The sequence below is a fragment of the Eretmochelys imbricata genome, chromosome 1, assembly GCF_965152235.1.
Source record: "Eretmochelys imbricata isolate rEreImb1 chromosome 1, rEreImb1.hap1, whole genome shotgun sequence".
Classification (NCBI taxonomy): Eukaryota; Metazoa; Chordata; order Testudines; family Cheloniidae; genus Eretmochelys; species Eretmochelys imbricata.
In genome coordinates, this window is record NC_135572.1 from 302,389,800 (window position 1) to 302,407,770 (window position 17,971).

The 17,971-nt window shown below is 41.4% G+C and overlaps 1 long non-coding RNA gene across 3 annotated transcripts in view; it reads right to left on the reverse strand.

Moving 5' to 3' along the window:
* The window catches only part of LOC144274745 (uncharacterized), a 128,264-nt gene that overhangs the window by 29,601 nt on the left and 80,692 nt on the right, over window positions 1–17,971 (reverse strand). For 2 of the 3 annotated variants that reach the window (XR_013347946.1, XR_013347945.1), the window contains exon 1: window positions 1,761–7,101. This is a non-coding gene — a long non-coding RNA (uncharacterized LOC144274745). Of the gene's footprint in view, window positions 1–1,760; window positions 7,102–17,971 lie in introns of those variants that run through there. The other variant, XR_013347947.1, reaches the window with a different exon arrangement.

Genomic DNA, 17,971 nt, shown 5'->3' on the forward strand with positions numbered 1-17,971 from the left:
CCGCTATCTCCGCCTTCCATCCGGGCTCAGATAGTCTCTCAGTCTTTGCAAACCCCATGGTCAGTCGTTTTCTCAAGGGTTTGGACAGGCTCTTCCCACACACACGTCAGCCTGTCCCTGCCTGGGACCTCAATTTAGTCCTCTCCAGGCTTACAGACCCACCATTTGAACCTCTGGCCACCTGCTCCCTGTTATATCTCTCATTCAAGGTTGTGTTCCTCGTGGCAATTACCTCGGCTCAGTGGGTTTTGGAGCTCAGGGCCCTCACGTCTGAGCCCCCTTACACAGTTTTTCCATAAGGATAAGGTCCAGCTCAGACCTCATCCGGTTTTTCTCCTGAAAGTCGTCTCCCATTTTCACATGACCCAGGACATCTTCCTCCCAGTGTTTTATCCCAAGCCACACTCCTCAGATAGGGAGCGCAGGCTGCACGCACTGGACGTGCGTAGGGCCTTAGCCTTCTACACAGAGAGAACTACGTCGTTCCGGAAGTCTATCCAACTCTTTGTAGCTGTGGCGGACAGAATGAAGGGCCTTCCGGTATCCTCTCAATGCATATTGTCATGGATAACATCCTGCATTAGGGAGTGCTATACCCTGGCAAAGGAGCCCGCTCCGCAGATAACCACTCACTCTACCAGGGCCCAGGCCTCCTTTGCGGTGTTCCTGACACAAGTCCCTATTCAGGACATTTGCAGGGCAGCTACGTGGTCTTCGATACATACATTTACGTCGCACTGTGCAATTACACAACACTCCAAGGACGATGCAGCTTTTGGGCGAGCCGTGCTCTTTTCTGTGGATAACTCCGACCCCACCTCATGAGCTCTAGCTTGTGAATCACCTGCCTGGAACGGACATGAACAATCACTCGAAGAAGAAAAAAATGGTTACTCACTTTCTCGTAACTGTTGTTCTTCGAGATGTGTTCTTCATGTCCATTCCAATACCCACCCTCCTACCCCTCTGTCAGAATAGTCGGCAAGAAGGAACTGAGGGGGTGGGAGGTAGGCGAGGCCTGATATTGTGTGCCATGAAGGCGCCACTCCAGGGAACGCCCAGGCCGACACTACGGATGCTGCTAGGGGAAAAATCTTCTGGCTGGCATGCACTCGGTGCACACACATCTGCCTGGAATGGACATGAACAACATATCTTGAAGGACAACAGTTACGAGAAAGTGAGTAACCATTTTTTTTTCCACAGAGATCCCTGTGTTACTATTGCTTTGAGCCGCAAATCCTAACACATGTGATTAATGCCTTTGGACCCAGTTCTCCACTGCCTGACCCATTGTGCAGTCATTTGCACCTGTGGAAAGTGAGTGCAAAAAGGACATAAAATGCTACCAAGTCAGAATAGCACAGCTAAAGTACAGAATAGAGTCTGTAAATGACTGCACAAGGGACAAAGAAAATCAGGTCTATTGATCGCAACAGGATGCTCACATGAGTAAAGTTTATGCATGTACATAAATGTTTGTAGCATAGAGCCTATTCTGGTCTTCTGATTTAGAACTAATAAATGTAGGTATGTGATTATTAATATACCAGCCAATTCAGCCATAGATTTATATATAGTTTGTTTATTGTAGCTCTATCCCCTAGCTATGGACTATAGGGAAAGCAAATTGGATTTGTAAATTAGGTGACATGGTAAAATGTGACACATTATTTAAAAGGTTTTCCCTTACTGAATGGAAATTGCCACTGAAATGGTATCTGAATGACTTGTCCATTATAAAAAATGTAATTACTTACCTCTATTTTTATCGTTTTACCAGAACACAGTTCCATCAGCAGCCTTCGCCTGGCTCATTCCAGAGATACAGATTATTACAATGCAATTTCAATGTCCTTTGAAGATCCACATGGCCTGCTTCAGATCCATAAGTGCTGACAGGAAGAATAGAGGTCAGAGTTAGAGGGAGGATAAACAGACAAATTAAAGTACCACCATGTGCTTAACAAGGCCTTTAACTCGGGACTTTTTGAAATAGTTGTTAAAACCACAGATTAAAAAAAAAACAAAAAAACCACACCAGTGAAGATGTTACTAATCTTTGTAATTGCAATTTGAGATAGCGTCACTGTGGGACCAAAGGATGATTTACTCAAAATCTATATGCTAGGCTATGTCCCCACCTCTCAGAAAAATAGTCCCTGCCCCTTAAGAATTTACAGTACAACTGACAAGAACATACTAAAGGAGGAGAGGGGGACACAATCTAAATGGGGACCGTTTTTATAGACATTCTCTATATATTGGTTGTGGGCGTGGGAGAGTCTATTATAATTATTAAATAAATGCACATTAACTATATCTGACTGCCCCTAAGTCTATTCAGCATTAATTGGGCAATTTCTTGTCAGAATGAGGTGGATTCTTGTGGGGATCTGCAGGAGGAGAGGGCAAAGGCCTTACGGATCAGATCAGGGCAAAAGTTCCATTCCTAGGGAGCAGGGTGGAAGGAGGCCAGAGGGAGCTGTGGGAAAAGCAGATACATTGGCTGTCAAAGCTAGCAGAGTCGAGGGAATACAATAAAGCTGTGTCTACAATTAGCAGTTTTCACTCTCCACCATTGCAAGAGTGGGGAACTTGTACAAACACAGCACAGAGAGAGAATTTCCAGGGCTATAGCTACAAATTGTAATGGTTCAGTCTGTGTAGATTCCTTCCAATATTATATTTATTTTTAGCACAGTAACAATCCTGTGTTGTAGTAAACTATGTTCTTGTGGTATGTTCAATTTGTTTCTGTGTAAAAGCCCAGCATTATTCTCATTTATAGTGTTTTCTTGTTTATGCTGCCCCCAAATGACTGCTCAAAGTAACTACACTATTGTGCATGTAATTTTGTCCTTACTGCTAGAGAAGAATTGATCTCCTACATATCCAAGCACAGCACGGGTGTTGATGGCTCTCTGCTTACATGAGTCACCTGGCTTCATCAGGTAGATACCACAGGCCTTTGGCTAGCTTCCAGCAGCACTATCCGTTTAAAAAGGAACAGTGCAAAATGCTAATCCACACATTGCCTGCCTTACTTCCCTGATATAGGAAAGCAGACTCTTCTCGGATGTGGATCCAGAGTGCTGGGAGGATCCAGTACCTCTTAGTTACACACTACTTTGGCTTTAAGAGGAGGAAGCTGGACAAGGAGTGATATTCTGATTGTGGGGCCTATTTCTGCTCCCTTATCCAATCACCCTTACAGGCAGAGTTCCTCTGGGCATAGGGTTGCTAACTTTGGTTCGATGAATTCCTGATGGTTTCATCACATGACATTATCTTTAATTAGAGATTAATCTTTAATTCCTGGAGACTCCAGGATAATCTTGAAGGGTTGGCAACCCTATCTGGGCAGCGTCCACTGACTCCTTAGATGCCTTTCAGAAGCTATGGGTGCTGTTGGGGGTTCTCTGGTTCCTTGATTTTTAACCTTTGATCTCATTCCCATTCATGTTTTCTCCTTTGTTGTCCCATGTCCTCACTGGTGGCCTGGGCCTAGTGGTTCCCCTGTTATGCTCTGATGCACCCAAGAACAGCAATCCCAAAATGCAAGAAAATCAAAGCTAGACACACATGTAGGTGGACAATCAAAAAATGTAATAACCATGAACCAGTTAAGTCAGCAAGTCTGAACAAAACATAATAATAGTCCAAATGGCAGCTATGTAGCAGCAGGCCCTGAGTAACTGTACACACCCACCTCTATGTGCACAGCAACGTGCGCACATACACACGCACCCCTTAGTTGAGAGGGCAGGTCTTTAGTTTTGGGCAGGCCTAGACCTGCCTGTCCCAGTACCCACAAATCGTCCCTTGGCTTTAGGCTCTCTTTGTATTTGTCTTCAGGTCTGTGTACAGTCTCATTATTGCCCTATGTTTTAGTCTAAAAAGCACAAACCAGTCAGCATTTAGGACAGACATAATCACAGTTCTAATCAGGGCTACTCTTGTATGTGTTTTTCTGTAGCTAGTTTCTCTGAACTTTATTGTTTGTAAGGGTTTGCCCCTTTCTGGCATTCCTCACAGCGTGCAACTTTGAAGACTTCTGAGAGAGAAGAAATTTAAAGGATATTTTATTCTGCATTATTAACATGTTGTTAAGTTAATTACATTCACTTACTAAGTACCTGCCATGTAAGGATCTCAGAAGAATTTACAAACATCAGTGAATTTAGCCTCACAGCACCCCTAAGACAGAGAGAAGTATTATTATCCCCATTGCACTGAGGAGCTAACTAGAGCTGGGCGAATAACTGATAGTGTGGCTTGCTGGCAGTTCTGAAAAACTGGTAAAAAAAAATTGGGTTCAACCCCAACTGAAACTTTTTAGAATTTTTTGCAAATTTAAAAGTAGGGAAAATATAGTTTTGGGTTGAACAAAATGTTTTGTTTCAGGTATTTTTAATAAAAGGAAAGGAAATTAAGAGCTAGGTTCACAAAAATTGAGGAGGAGGAGAAGGTGGTTGTGGTGGCAGCAGCACCACCTGCCTTACAACCAATAGCCGGGGAACTCATTTCGGAGACCCAGGTCTGAATCCCCATTCTAGAGCAAGGACTTGAACCCAGCTCTCCCTTAGTAATTTTCCTAACCACTGGGTTATTGGCTATTGTGAGGCAGGGTCTCTCAGAAGCTCTTCCGCTTTTATGTAAAAGTCATGACACGACTTTGTGAAATATTTCAATTGAAGTGAACTTGCATTTTTCAGCCAAAACAAATGTGCCCAGCTGTAGAGCTGGCTGAAGCACAGATAGGTTACATCCCCAACCAAGAGCCACCCAGCAGGCCCAGGGCACAGCCAGGATCAGAATCATGGACTCTTGACTCACTGCCCTATGTCTTAATCACAAGACCATCCTTCCTCCCATCACTGCTGTGCCACCACAGAGCTCCACAGCATTGCTTCCCAAAGCTGTGATTTATCAGTTAGGCATCCTCCTAAAGTCATGGTTCATAAAAAGAGACAGCTATGTGATCTTGTAAGACTAGCACTGCACTAGTTAAGTCATGGAATACAAGCAAGGGCTTCCAAAGTGAGAACCTTTTCTGTTCCAAAATGTCATGAAGGGCTTTTTCCTACCTAAGGTCTGGTCTATACTTGGAAATTTCCCAAAATAATTATTCCAGAATAGGTATTTTGGTAAATTTCCATGTGTAGACACAAGCCCCAACATTTATCCAAGAACAAAAGCCACTGAACTTTATAGCACTCTCCTGATATCTAAAATCTCTCACTCTTCCCTCTATGATCTAATAAGGACAGTTGTTCCCTGCACAGAATCTTGTTTCCTTCCTGATCCTCAACCATGACATCTACTGATTGCTATATAAACAAACACATGCAAAATAGCTGGGTGCAAAGTGCTTGTTTTTTGTTTATTGTGTACAAATTGATGTCAGCATTTACTGAATTCAGATACTTAACCCTGGAAAAGTATATTTTCCATCCATACTTTGTCCACCAACTGCAACCATTAGCTCAGACTTGCAAAATTCTATAGCCTTGACAAGTAAATATTATTGATGAGAGAATTAAATATAATCAGGGTCAGCTCTTTAGCTGGTGTAACTCAGCAAATAGCTTCATTGGAGCCAAGAGAGCTATGCCAATTGACACCAAATGAGGATCTGGCCTTAATTTTTTCATCATCATTGGAAAGATAGACAAGCAGCTGTTATGTCTGGGCCAGTAAGTTTTTATGACCATTTTTGAAGCTGCATTAGCTGTAGCCTAAGGGCAGAATTTTTTTCTGCAGGATGGTAATTTTTGTGGTGATTTAGGGCTGCAAGCAATTATGTACTTTTCCACTACTTTTAACCATTACTATCCAAAACTATGAGTTAGTCAATATCTGCATTCCTTTGAGATGATTTTCCCAGCACTCTGAAGGAGAACTATTCACCTAACACAGCTGCTACTCTGAAAACTGGAGGCATTGTTACCCAGACTATTCTAAACAATACAGATAACACTGTTCTGGTTTGAGTATTGTGAATAAAGAGATTTTTAAATGCCATTCAACTAAGCTATCAGATCCAATTCTATAAATTATATGTTGTGTAAAGCTAAGTGAGGTAAAGAATCTTTAAACTTATGGATGATGTCCAACTTCAGAAACATGGATTGGCTGTGGTTGCCCCTTCTAAGCAATGCATTCAAGGACAAATATTTAACTACGGTCATAAAACAAAAACAAAAAAAACCACCTCAGAGATTACACCAGGTTTTTGGGCCTCTACATTCTCATTATTGAAATGTGATAGAAAATCTAGTCAGATTAACCCCATCTAGACATTTAGGGCCAAACTCTGTCCTGGCCAGCCAACTCAGAGTGCAAAGATGTTGCTCAGTGCAGCCTGAGGGCATGGCTACACTTGCAGATGTAGAGCGCTTTGAGTTAAACCAGCCTTCAGAGAGCGCAGTAGGGAAAGCGCTGCAGTCTGTCCACACTGACAGCTTCAAGCGCACTGATGTGGCCACATTTGCGGCACTTGCAGCGGCATTGGGAGTGGTGCATTGCATGCGGGGATAGCTGCCCACAAGTGACTGCAACGTGCTTTTCAAATGGGTGGGGTGGGGTGGAGTGTGACAAGGAGTGTGTTGTGTGTATGTGGGGAGAGAAAGTGGGTTTTGGGGGGCTGAGAGCATGTCAGCATGCTGTCTTGTAAGTTCAGACAGCAGCAGACCCCCCTCTCCCCCGTCTCTCTCTCTCTCACACACGGCATTCCACACTAATGGTTTCTTTGTCTCGGAGCAGATAAGCAGCCTGCTGTCAGAAATGGAGCTTTCAAAGGGCATATCTGCATTCCTGCAGCGATTCAAAAACAATGACAAGAGTGGCCACTTGACTTAAGGGGATTATGGGATGTTTCCGGAGGCTGATCAGAGCGCAGTAATGCAACACCTTGTCCACACTGGCGCCGCAGCGCTCCAGCAGGCTCTGTCCTTTATTATTATTATTTATTATTCCACTCACTGAGGTGGAGTCCCAGCAGCGCTGTAGCCGCGGAGTCAGAGCGCTCTACGTGCCTTGCCAGTGTGGACGGGTAGTGAGCTAGTGCGCCCAGGGCTCCTTTATTGCACTGTAACTCGCAAGTGTAGCCAAGCCCTCAGATGTAGTAATCCTAACAACCAGGACAGGGTGTCCACAAATACACTAAGGGTATATGCTCTGGAAACCACTTCACTGCCACTCAGAATAGCAGCAGTGTGTATGTGTCCCTGATGGCACTTGCTATGAACAGCAGCACACATGATATAGGGGTTTGGAAACTTCTCCTAAAACAATACACCAGGCCCTGTACAGTGCACAGCATGGTGTTTTAACACTCGTTTGAAGGATATGGAGAGCTCTGGCTTGCTTTTATATTCCCTGTTCCCTCTTATACACTCATCCATTTTGTTTCCATTGACTTTAATCAAAGCTGGATCAGGCCAACAGCAAGGAGCAGGATTTTGCTCTTAGAGTTCAGGTCTAGGCCCTAACTGGTGTAGTCAGACAATGAATTACACACAAAAGAATGAGTGGTTTGATGAAGTAAAACAGAACAGATATGTGAAGCAAAGAGACTGATTTTCCAAAACTGAAAGATCAAACCATTTCATTTAAATTTAAAAGGAGCTGAAATTGTTTGGCAAATGTTGAAGGTGGGCCTGGAATTTTGAACTCAGCCCGCTCTGAACACTTGGTTAAATTTCTGCCCTCTGTTTTTCACATGCAATGCCCGTAAAGTCAGAATAAATTAACTGTCCATCTAATGACATCAGTGGGATGGTAAGGGTGTAGCAGTAGGCAGAATTTGGCTCTGTTGGGCCTCTCATGTTCCTGTTTTTCTTCCTGGAAGCTGTACCCTGGAAAACAGATAAAGTAACTGTTGTGGAAAGCAAGCATTTTGGAATGCAACCATTGGCAATGAGTATTTGCCAGCAAATTCAGTAGAAAATGTGATTGGGGATTTGAACTTTAGCAAATTTTCTGGATTACGTCACTGTACTAACATAGTTGATGCGGGGGGGGGGGGTGTTGTACTGTTGACACTTGCAGTTATCAGTTCATACTGGCAGAGGGAAAAAATCTGTGATCAATAAGATTTAGTAGTGAAATATAAAACTAAAACTTTACCAAACAATCAGGCAAACAGCCCAGCCTCCCAAGAGCTGGAAGTCCCTATACTGAAGTCATGCTTTGGCAACCAATATAATCTCATAACTAGGACTGAGAGGAGAATATTAATCAGAGTTAAAGCATATGCAGGATAACAGTTTCCAGAACCCAAGTCACAGAGGGACATAGACAAAGGCAAATATTAAAAGGTACATATACTAGCCTTATTTTCTTTAGCTATTAGTGCTGCACTTTACCACAATGATCTGGTGTGAGGAGCATCATGGTTTAACAAACACAGGCTCTTGCTTTAAGGGCCCAATTCAATGCTCGCTGAAGGCAGTAAAAAGCCTCCCATTGACAACAGTGAAAGTAGCAGGAGTAGCTAAGCTTCCGACATACAAATATCCAGTTTTCATAGACTGGCCTTAATGACATGAAGAAACATAAGAAAAAAAGATACTTCAGCAAAATGGTTTCTATGCAAGGTAGCCTATTTCCCCTTGTTTTTTCCTACCTCTTCCCCCCCCCCCCCCCGACGTTCTTGTTAAACCCTGGATTTGTGCTGGAAATGGCCCGCCTTGATTATCATACACATTGTAAGGAGAGTGGTCACCTTAGATAAGCTATTACCAGCAGGAGAGTGAGTTTGTGTGTGGGGGCGGGGGGGTGAGAAAACCTGGATTTCTGCTGGAAATGGCCCAACTTGATTATCATACACATTGTAAGGAGAATGATCACTTTAGATAAGCTATTACCAGCAGGAGAGTGGGGTGGGAGGAGGTATTTTTTCATGCTTTGTGTGTATAATAAAAGATCTTCTACACTTTCCAGAGTATGCATCCGATGAAGTGAGCTGTAGCTCATGAAAGCTTATGCTCAAATAAATTGGTTAGTCTCTAAGGTGCCACAAGTACTCCTTTTCTTTTTGCGAATACAGACTAACACGGCTAACAAGATTTAAGTTTTTCTGTGAGGCTGCTTTAAGGGGAAAGACTAGAAAAACTGGACAGTGTCCAGAGAAACACTCAACTGATCAAAGAGCTTAGCTAGGATGAGAAGTTGGAGAATTTACACTACTGCAGTTTGGAGAAGAGGCCGCCGTTGGGGAAGGTAAATGGGGTAACAAAAAGGGATCTTGTTGCACTGTATGAAAACCAGAAAGGAAACTGTAGAGACTTAGGTCACAATCTATTCAAACTAAGCAGCAGCAGAAGTGAGATTACTCCAGAAAATTAAAAATAGACACGTTTATGTTAAATACATCAGCCTCTTCTAAAATTTCCCACAGTTTTAGTATTTGGTAAGCCTCATAGCCAGGCATCAAGCACTATGTCACTGAACAATGTTCAAAGGTGGGCTGCACAATACAGCACTGTAATAAGCAGCAAGAATCATCACAGATAATCCCCACTTATATGGTAAGAGAATACTGGCCTCTTCAATGATTGTCCTTAGTTTCCTCTATTTCAGCAAAGTGGATTCTGCCAGAATCTCTGGAGGTGGAGAATTCCAAGTGCCTTAAAAGGAAACAAACAAAAAAAACCCTCTTTAGTCTTGCCTACACTAGGAAATCATTCCTAACAATATTTCTCACAATAGCAACCAACAGTGCATCTCCACTGGTACTGCTGGCATTTTCATCACTCTATTGAATATAGCAGATGTAGGGGTGCCTAAGATCAGTGTTAAGCAACAGTGATAGATAATACCATCTGCACTACAAGTTCCATTGCTGGTAGCCCTGGCACCAGAGCAGAAAAACGATTACCGATTGTCCCAACGTGGAAAAGCTCTGGAGAGGGTATAGCCAGATGGCCAGCACTAAGTATATTCATTGAGCTGGCTTGCTGTACATGGACTATCACAAATGCCCACCCTCAAGTGCTTATTGTGAATGGGATTTTAATGTTCTGTGGTCCCCTCTCCTGAAATCTTGGTCTTCAGCTAATACTGAAAATGAAAAGTAACTTCTCCCTATAGACTATGTATGCCTAGAACAAGTCTTCTGAGAATATAGAGAAAAAGGCAGAACAGGCTGAAGATTAAGGAAAATTTTATAGTTCATTTCCCATTAATCACAGGGAGACAGATAAATAAAAAGGCTATTATCCCAAGCTGACTTTTACACATTTTAATTGTTTTATTGCTCAGTTCAGTAAGCCGTGTCTGCTGTAGAACTTATGGTAGCTGATTTAAAATTCAGCTACCTAAACCATATAGAGAGCCACACCGCTGATTTGCTTACTCAATAACTCTTCTACATGCCTGCTCACTCTGCTGTCTGGACTGCACCAACATTCCCAATGCTGCCAAAACAAATATTCACAAAAGTCAGCACTCTTGCCCCTCTTCTGTTTGCAAGTTAAAGACATAAGCAATTATATAAGAAGAAAGAGCAGCTTTATACAGCAGCAAGCAGGAGGGGAATACACGGACAGCTATGGACCTAACAAGAGTTACGTGCAAAAGTCCCTTTTTAAGGCTCCACTGCAATGGACAAAATGCCTGTTGAATCCTGTAGGCACCTAAACTCACTCAACACCTCAGGTTTTGCAGTAAAAGTTACCTACGTGCCTGCTTCTGTCTGAACATGTGCACTGCTGCCTCCCTCTAGGCACCTACTCCCTGCCTAAGCCCAAGAGATTCACAAACCAAGAGAAGATAGACTTTTGGCCACCTAAGTTGTGCGTGGGACCTGATCCGTAGATGTGCTGAGAAGCAGCCTACTGGATCAAGCTCCTCAGGTGAGTTCACACAAAACAGCCTAGGACAGGTGAGGAGGAGGATTGGTTAGGGTACTAACCTAGGGTGTGCCACCAATCAGAATGAGTGTTTTAGCCATTAGGCTAAAGTCATGTGGTGGGGAGGGGCCTCACTCAATCTCTCCTGTTGAAGCTGTTGGACTGTAAATAAATAATTAGAGTCATTGGAGCAGGGGGACTGGATCCCTCACATTCTGAGTGAGTGCCCTACTCACCAGGCTATACAGTCAGTCACTCTCTCTCATTCTGGCCCATTTGACTCTTTAAAAGAAATAGAGAGTAGAACTCCAACTTGCTCATTCAACACAGGTAATGTTATTGCCTCTTTGACAAAAAGTATTAGCAGTCCCCACTGCATGAAAGGGGTATAGTAAATACTTAACTGGTGCTGCAACTTCCTTGTGTAACCCTGTTAACATCAATACCTGAGCTGTAAATCATGGCATAATTTCACCCAATCAATAGCTTTGAATGCATAAAATCATCTTTTTAGGGAACTTTCTATGTTGGCATTATTTGGATTGACTTGATTAGTATTTGCAAGTTGTAGAGTATATTTGACATTCAGAGAACATGTGTGCCTCACTAAATTTCATTTCTTATTAGTGAGACAGCAAAGCATCTCAACAAAACTCTTTTAATTTAGGCCCAACCAGGCATGTTTCAAATCAGAGAAGTTCTGGGCATGGAGATCTTCAAGGATGCTGAACCAAGAACCTGACTAGGGAGAATTTAGCCCATAAAAGGCCAGCTGAATCATCCAGACAAGTCTCAGCAACACAAGACAAGCCAGGGGGGAGGAGGGGGCCTCCTCCATGAGTAATCTTGAGTAATGGTAACCTGATTAGCCAGCAGTGTTGCACTGAAGCGTACAAACCACAAATTAGCACCTGACCAACCCACCCACACAGTTTTCTCAGAACTAGGGTTCCATTGGGAATCCGGGTTGCAATGAAGTGGCAATCTAGCAAGGTACTGCAGACAGGTGGGAAGGGTTGACTGGAGATACAAGTTCAACATAATGCTCCCAAAACTTACAGTGTCCTTCCACAGAATTCCAAAAATCATCCCCAAATTCTCCCAAATCAACAAGATCTGTACCACGGGGGAGGGGTAGATGCTTGTCCATTGGGGAAAGAGGATGGTATGGTTCTGCCACACTTCTAGAGGGAACCTGTTGATGCTCTGATGGAGAGTAGCATCAGGAGAGATTCAATCCAGAAAGAAATGGAGGGTGAAATAACTTATTTACTTCTCTACAACTTTGGGGGTTAATATATTATGGAGTGCAGTCTCCCTCCTTTTTCTTATCAACTGAAACTCAACCAAAGACATTTATTGGTCTCCAGGCCTTTAGTTTTCAGAGTAGCGGCCGTGTTAGTCTGTAACCACAAAAAGAAAAGGAGGACTTGTGGCACCTTAGAGACTAACAAATTTATTTGAGCATAAGCTTTCGTGAGCTACAGCTCACTTCATCGGATGCATGCAGTGGAAAATACAGTGGGGAGATTTTATATACACAGAGAAAATAAAACAATGGGTGTTACCATACACACTGTAACAAGAGTGATCAGGCAAGGTGAGCTATTACCAGCAGGAAAGCAGGCGGGGGAAAAAAAACCTTTTGTAGTGATAATCAAGGTGGGCCGGGATAATTAGTCACGTTATCTGTACACGTTATACACTGGTGGGGGAGGGGGAGTATTTAAAGGACGTTTGGCATGCTGTATCATATGATGTTGGTGTTTCTGTGCCAAGCATGCTTTAACTAAATATTCTCCCAGAACAAAAGGTGGAGTCACCTCAGGCAACTTTTGTTTCATATCTATGAATAAGTAATTTTCTAATTGTCGGGGGGGGGGGGTTAAGTTTCAGTGTATATAAAACATTCAGACACTCCCTATTTTTAATGGCAAAATCCTTTTCTTGTCTACACTAGTCTTCAACAGCACAATGGGGAGTTAACCATTTACACGTTTCCTGGCTAGCCAATAGATTTGTTTTACTCTTTCCCAATTCATTCCAGACTTTTCTGAGGAAATATTCAAAAATAAAGCTGAAGAGATGGAACAATAGTCCCTCTTCTTCAAGGCCCCAACTATTGTAAAGTGAAAAATATGCCAAAAACGTGGGCATTTTCAAACATGTAAGCAGCAGCCTAAAGGCCTCACACAGCACAGCTGCTTCCTATAAAGACTGCCATGTAGGGACAGATTCCCTGAGTTACAGAAATTATTAGAGTATTTTTACACCTCTAATTAAGTCTCCAGAAACAGACATGTATTTTCATTATAAATGGCTTTCAAATCACTGGTTTTCAAAAAAATCTGTGATAACCACAGATTCCAGCATCATTTTTTGGGACTCCAGAGACACCATTTTTGACTGATTATATGCCGTCCAACTAAAACTCTTTCCTTTTTAGGGTATTTGACATTTTGCTAAAACTGCAATATTCACACTTTATACTATACAGTATCTACATTCTGGTTTAGAGGCCTTAAGTAATACAGGATGCCATAAGTGGTATGAAAAAATGAATTTTTAAAGGATATGATGTGTCAGAAGAAAAATGCTATCATTTAATAGGCTCCAAAATGAACACATTCCTGCAGAAAAGGAAAGATTACAGAAGAAGGGGACATTTGGGGAATGGGTACAGGGAGGAATAGAGCAGGGTCAGCTGATTTACAAATATGGACATGCACCAGGCATTTCCCCTATGTAGGAAGCACAGCACCCACATAAATACTGCAGACACAAGGCAGCAGTAGTATCCATAGAGTGATTCCACTGCTACTACATTGTCTGCGAGGGAAGTACTTAGTTTTTTGCTTCTTTAGGATCTCTAAAAAAAGCTCTGTATTGCCTTAATAGTATTTAATAGTATTTTCTTGGTGAAAGAGGGTAGGGAGATTTTTTTTCCTGCTTGTATTTTAATCTAAAAAATGTTTGGCATATCAAATTGTTGTTCGCAGTGTTGCTGTAGACATGTTGGTCTCAGGATATTAGAAAAAGACTAGGTGGGTGAGGTAATATCTTTTACTGGACCAACCTCTGCTGGTGAAAGAGACAAGCTTTTGAGTTTACACAGATGTGACCTGAGGAAGCGCTATATAGAAGTTCAAAAGCTTGTCTCTTTCACCAACAAAAGTTGGTACAATAAAAGGTATTACCTCACCCACCATGTGGGTGGAATATCAAGTGTGCTTTAGTTTTTTTGAAAAATTGGTCCTTAGAGCCTTGGTCTCTTTTTGGTTTTCATATTAGTCAGATCTGCATGTCTAGCTAGTCATTTCAGATACTGGCCCCATTTCTATTCCTTTCTCTAGATTTTATTTTTAAAAACAAAACCAAAAAAAATTAAGGCAACTGGGGGTTGAAAGGATATTAAACATGGATATTTTTACTTAACCACTCATCAGATCCCTGGAGAGCACTTAGTGCTATTTTAGTTTATTTATTTATTTATTTATGCTTTATTTAGCTGGATGGAGTCAGCATTCCAATTCAATTCTAAAGTGATGTATTTTCTCATGTAATAACTAAATAATTCAGAATTAATGAATATAAACAAAAGTATTTAGAACTAATCATGTATCAAAAATAAATAAGGTATATAGCTTAAGTATCTTAAGAATTAACGCTATTTTACTCTTAATTTCCATAACTGACAACAGCATTTTTATATCGTGTAAATGCAATGTCCAGTGAATTCCTCTGAGTTAAAGTCATCAACCTCCAGTATAAATAATGTATATTACAGTAAGATAATGTGAAAGTCCAAAGGAACTCATTCCCAGACTACAACAGAAAAGCTACTAAATCAACAACTGGAGCAGACAATAACAGTGTGAACTAAGGGAGCAGAACTTTTAAAGCATGTTACTTAAAATAGAAAAGCATTGAAAATGCCACTGACAAGATTAAATATGTGCATTCACACTTTACTGCTATGTGAATTGAAGTCAGAACATTAAAAATGATGTATCAATCAGATCTGTATTTCTTAAGTGACAACTAGCTATATTAAATTACATCATAAAAAGCCTGTGCTTTTTCTGTTTTGTGTTGTCATCACCAAGTTTCACATAATTTAAAAGGAAAATCATTTACTTAATCTAATTTTTAAACTACACTTAATATAAATACACTCGCACCTAAAACTCTCTGCGCTTCTTTACATTCTGATTCCCTCTACGTACAGGAGCTGCATGCAGGACAGATATTAGGAGCTGGAGTAAAGGGGGGCAGAGGGGAAGAGACCATGATAGCAATGAACATGTCATTCCAACTGTTCTTTCAGATTAAAAATAGAAGGATTTTAGTTCATTAGAACTGATTCAACAAGACTCTGCTTTGCTCACCAATCCCAGACCTCCTCTAAAGGGACAGAGCCTCAACTGCTGAAAACTGGCCTCGTACCACTGAAGCCAATAGAGCCAGACCCATTTAGCTGAGGGGCTGGCCCAAACTGTTTTAACAAGTTGACTATACATGAAGAAGCAATACTGGTGCCATATGCCCATACTTATGAAAAAGAGCATAGTTTTTCACTTTACTCGACCAAAGCCACATAACCCGTTTTTAGTCTATCATCTATTTGATACATCAGTGCAAAATAAAATAAACACAAAGCAGCATTATGGCTGAGAATCCAGATCCACAGAAGTCAGGAAATTAAAAATTATGGTTCCCACAGCAATTGTAATTCAACCCACTTGTGTAGTTTCTTTTACTATCCATCTTGTTAATATGTCTGCCTTAAATCACACTGGAAAGGAGTGGACCGCCACCACATTTGTTATGGACTCAGATATTTCTTCTAAAGTTAATCCAAAAAGCATCTCTCTAGAAGCCACCTTCAGTAACTAACTGTTCTCATGGAGTAGTTGCTCTTCACATATTGTTTAATAAAAACCACCCTCATTTAATAGCTACACCTTTACTATCCAAGCCACAGGGGAGAACTGTTATATTAATATAAACCACCTTTGTTTTGAAGTTGCTCTTGATTTAAAACCATAGCATGGAAAAGTAATTAAATTTAATAAAAGCCACCACTTCTAAGCAGAAATATATGGTACAATGTGGCCAAGTTACAATGGCTTTGAATTTTTGTGCACTTAAAATTCACTACCACAATGCTTTTAAAACATACATGCATTGCATATCCTTGATTGTTTTCCAAAGAGATATAAGGAAAAGAGTGAGTGATTGTAGTCCCCCTCTGCTCCCCGATGTTCAACGTGATTCCCAGTGCATATTTTAAGGGGTGTACCTGCTGTGCAATAATTCTCTTATCGCATAAGGGAAAAAAGAAATGTTTCCTCATGTTTGTGTTTGGACTTTGCAAAATTCACCAGGATTAAATCCACAACCCACATTTTAAACCCAAATGAACAGAGTGATGAACTATTATGGGCCTGATCCAGATTCAATTAAAAATATCACAAGAAAGACCTCTGTCATCTTCAGTAGGAATCGGATCAGCCCTATAAACCTAGCAATCTGTGCAAACAATACACAACATCTAAGATTCATAAGCACAAATATGCAACTAAAGCAAGAGGGGTCTGAATGTAGTAAACCTATAAAATAAAGTTAAGATAAAATAGTAAATTAACCTATCATAGAATTATAATCTGGGTCACAATGTCAATGTCCATAACTTCTGCCCCAGCCTTCATTACAATGGCAGTCTGCAAAGGGACACCATTGGTTTTTATAGTGCTAAATGATGCAGACAGGCTGTCTTGGAGAATACAGCTCTGACACCATCCCTCTTTTAAACAGGTCATCGTTATGTCTCAGATCAGAAAGTGGCTTTGCTTTGTTGCAGTGGACTCTGTGGAATGGAAACCTGTCCCAGCCAATATCCAAAATTACAAGGCAGTGAAGAATCAAGCCCAGTGCTCTCCAGAGGCTTCGCTGGAACATTGCACCACATCATCATTCCCAACATCATATAAGACACAGTTTAGCTCTAAGGTGCATAATTAGCCAAGCATTAACATAGGACTAGTCAAACTATATCAGAGCAATAGCCCACCTGGTCCAGTCTCCTGTCTCGGACACTTGTTAGTACCAACTGCTTCAGAAGGTGGAGTAAGAAATCATATAATGGACGATTATGAAGTAACTTGCCCACAGCAGACTTTTCTTCCTAACCCTCCCCCCATCAGTCAGCGGTTGGCTGATGCCCTGACATGAGGGGTTATTTATGTATGTATCTATTGAACTTTGGCTGTTCTTATTATCCACATAGATGTCTAATACTTTTTTGAATCCTGCTAAGTTGTTGGCCTCAGTGGTACCCAATGGCAATGAGTTCCAGAAATTGATTGTGCATTATGTACAAAGTATTTCCTTTTATCATTACATTTGTTGCTTTTCTTTACAATGTCCCCTCCTTCTTGTATTATGCAAAAAGCAAACACAGGAGGACCCAGTTTGCTCTCCTTCAACTATTCATTATTTTGGATTCATATATCAGGCCCCTACTTATTCACCTCCTCTCCAAACCAAACAGTTTCAAGCTTTCCTCATACAGAAAGAACTATTTCTCTCCATCCAGCTTTATTAGATCCTCTCTGTTTTAAAGCTTTCAAAAAGGCCTCCTGGCAGATCTGTCATCACTAAATTTAGCCTCTATTTTCTGAGAGTTCCCTTGTGGCGGGTGGCAAGCACGGAAGGCAGAGTCCTCTTTGTTTGTCCCTGTGGATTTTCATTTGCATCCAAATTGTACACAACACTCTAAGCTCACTTGAGTGTTCAAGAACTGAGCAGCATGTGACGCACGCAACACAGTCAGCAAGCCTGCCTAAAGAAGGACACTAGCTGCTGAAACAGCCTCTATCCCCCTCCCCAGGACGTGAAGTATCAGAATACAGCATGGAATGTGAAGGGGGTGAGGGAAATGAGAGGGGAATGAAGGAGACCAGCTCTAACTTCGGTTTCTCTGGTTCCTTTAGTATCTGTGCTGGTATTTCCATTGAAATATAAATTGAAATTAGAAGCCTATGGGTTTTAAATCTATTGATTTAATAGGCGGATAAATAATAGTTAATAAGATAATACTATATTAGTAA